We start from the raw sequence: 3364 nt of genomic DNA, 5'->3' as shown, positions 1-3364 counted from the left end.
GCCCAGGAGAAAAAGCCTTCTGACCATAATCATACCATCAGTAAAATAGGAATAAAAATAAAAAAGTGTCCCAGAAGATGTGTTAAAAAGCAACAAAACTATTCTTAAAGTTACATTTCTAATATTTGTGTTCTCCCAGGAACTTACCACATACACACAAACCACTGATGTACTACTGAATTTTAAATCATGTACTAAAATTCAAATTACTGATTTGTACAAATAATGGATGAAAAGTACTGACCAAAATACACCTGCATTTCACTGTGTGGACCAAATTAAAATACCTGGGCTTTGACCCCCAATCCCCCAATAAAGTAAAATATATTTAAAAAATGTAACCAAAAATGTAAATAAACATTTTGCAAAGCTTAGAATCAAAGTCAACATTTTACCCAGATTTCTAATGGTTAAATTCTCATGTGGGTCATTAGTGGTTCACAATTTATTCTTGTTTGGACTTCCAGACTGAAAAGGTGCTTTGCACTTATGACTTTCAAAACAAGCTGAATGTCCCGATGTGCTTTCTGTGCCCAAATTTAGTTTTAAACAAGCAGCAGTCATGTAACAAATATGACTGACTTCCTTCAAAAATTCCTGTTGAACTGGAAAAAATTATTTAACCCCCACTCCAATCCATAAAATCTTCCCTGGTGGCTCAGAGGTTAAAGCGTCTGCCTCCAATGTGGGAGACATGGGTTCGATCCCTGGGTTGGGAAGATCCTCTGGAGAAGGAAATGGTAACCCACTCCAGTATTCTTGCCTGGGGAATCCTATGGACAGAGAAGCCTGGTAGGCTACATTCCACAGGGTCGCAAAGAGTCAGACACAACTGAGCGACTTCACTCACTCACTCACTCCAGTCCATAAAGTACTGCCAATGAAGTGTGTGTGTATGTGTATGAATACAGATCTGTGCCTGCATGTGTGTATATATATATATATATATATATCACACAGATACAGAGAGGTATCTGTGTATATACTGTGTATACACAGTAGACACAGTAGAGATATAGAGAGGCAAAAACACCAAACTATCCTTGCATTGTGACGGCACAATAAGAGGATGTTAAGAGTGAAGGGGAAAGCAGATAAAATCTTTTAGTTTTATGTAACTGTGATCCTAGCTCAACTGTTTACCAAACTTGTCTATAACTCCCCTCCAAACAGACAGACTTCTTTTAAGCGGAAAGAGTTCTTTACAAAAAACACTTTGTTTTCACATACATCTATACTATTCAAAACAAAATCAAACCTGCTGGCAAATTGTGGGTTCCCAGGGACATTTAAGCTCTCATTAAAATGGAAAGCAATCAAACCTTTACATCTACAGATTACACATTTAATAGTTTCACAAATTTGACAAAATTCATGAAGACATCTAGAATGCTTTCACCAAATCGTAGACATAAATATAGAAATCATCATCAAATTTGATGAAGCAGATGGACGGTTTGACCTTTACTTGATGGATGATCATGCCATTCCTTTCAGAGCCATCTTGTTTGGCGTAGTCCACTCGTTTGCCCACCAAGAAGTCTACCACTTCTCCTCGTTCCCTTTATACTGGAAGTGAATCAATAGAATAAGGCATAATGCGAAGGTCACCTTCTTTATAATCATCTAAGAGCTGGTACATATATAAGACAGGATCTTCTTCATAGGTGGTGTAAAAACCCGTGTTCATTACAGGGACGGGTGCCAGGGTCATTCCCCTCCACTCATCTTTAGAGCCATCCTCCGTTTCAAACAGGTGCTTCACTGCTTTGCTACTCATAATGTCTGCTAGGTGTGCATCACAGGTTTGAGAGGTTGCAACTCTATCAGGGAGGACTTCAAGTGCAGAAATTCTTTCATCTTTATTAAGTTCTAGTCCATAGACACAGTCAAATCCATCGTATTTTATAAGACACAAAGAAGGATTTACAGACACCTGGTCCAGAATGGTTCCTTTCCACTGGGTGACAGGGCTGTTACCTTCTTTCCACCCATGGCGAATCCTGCAGCCTATGATGCTCTGTTCCGGCTGAGAAACAAGTGAGCTGGGTCCCACACTGCTCCGATGTTTTGCCTGAGTCGTCCTTTTCTTCCTTATGCTAGCAGATACACCAGTGATAGCTGCATCAGCTCCGGACCACTGGTCAGCTATCTTCCTTAATGAAGTCTTCATCTGAAGTTACGTGAGAAGTGGAACTGCTGGATGAGGATGAACGCTCAAGATTCTCCAATTTGAAACCTTCCACGGAATTTCAGTGTTCTTATTAATCCATTACCCAAGTACTTCTTTTACAAGTTCAGCAAAAGCTCGAAATCCTAAGTACTTTGCAGGGCCGCAGGGGCCAACGTCCGCAGCCCGCGGTCCTGCTGCTCGCTCCCAGCACTGGCAACCCAGAAAAAGACACAGCCCGGCCATGCCTCCGCCCCAGCCTCGCCCAGCCACGCCCAATCCCTAAGCACAGCCCTGCCCCAGCCCTGCCCCCAGCCTTTCGGCGCCTGCGCACTGAGGCCCCCTGACTGTGCCTGCCTTTGTTGACTGGATGCCAAAATCTTTATTTATCGTTGCAAAATTTCAGTTATTAAAAGGGTGTGCTTGGTTTTCTTTTGATCCTATAGGAGGTCAAGTATGCACAGTTCTTGCATGGATCACGCGGAGCTGCAACACTGATTAACAGGATATGTGAGTCGCCTATCAGGATCCTTCCTCTGTCCTTGGCATCATCCATCCCTGGGCCCTGGGCTCACAAACAGGCTGTGCTGCTGTTGGCATACATAATTCACCCGCGCTTGTCAGTGGCTAGAAAATGATGTCACCAGCTTTGTTCTCCACAAGAAAACTCTTAGTTCAGTTCAGTTCAGTCACTCCTTGCGTCCAACTCTTTGCGACCCCATGGACTGCAGCATGCCAGGCTTCCCTGTCCATCATCAACTCCCAGAGCTTGCTCAAATTCATGTCCATCAAGTTGGTGATGCCATCCAACCATCTCATTCTCTGTCATCCCCTTCTCCTCCTGCCTTCAATCTTTCCCAGCATCAGGGTCTTTTCCAGTCAGTGACTTCTTTGCATCAGGTGGCCAAAATATTGGAGTTTCAGCTTCAACATCAGTCCTTCCAATGAATATTCAGGACTGATTTCCTTTAGGGTTGACTGATTTGATCTCCTTGCAGTCCAAGGGACTTTCAAGAGTCTTATCCAACACCACAGTTCAAACCATCAATTGTTCAGTGCTCAGCTTTCAGTTGGACTATAAAAGTCCAACTCTCACATCCATACATGACTACTGGAAAAACCATAGCTTTGACTATACAGAACTTTGTTGGCAAAGTGATGTCTTTGCTTTTTAATATGGTGTTTAGGTTGGTC

The 3364-nt window shown here is 42.6% G+C and overlaps 1 pseudogene across 1 annotated transcript; it reads right to left on the bottom strand.

Annotated features, from left to right (window-relative positions):
* Positions 1-1214: 1214 nt before the first annotated feature.
* On the bottom strand, positions 1215-2732 carry LOC147366178 (spindlin-1 pseudogene; annotated as a pseudogene). The gene has a single exon (XR_015132416.1). The product of XR_015132416.1 is annotated as a spindlin-1 pseudogene (transcript).
* Positions 2733-3364: the final 632 nt, after the last annotated feature.

Source organism: Bos grunniens, chromosome 9 (assembly GCF_055505025.1).
Source record: "Bos grunniens cultivar Pamir isolate PY7600 chromosome 9, Bosgru_T2T1.0, whole genome shotgun sequence".
NCBI classification, from domain to species: Eukaryota; Metazoa; Chordata; class Mammalia; order Artiodactyla; family Bovidae; genus Bos; species Bos grunniens.
This window is presented reverse-complemented; position numbering and strand designations above follow the sequence as displayed.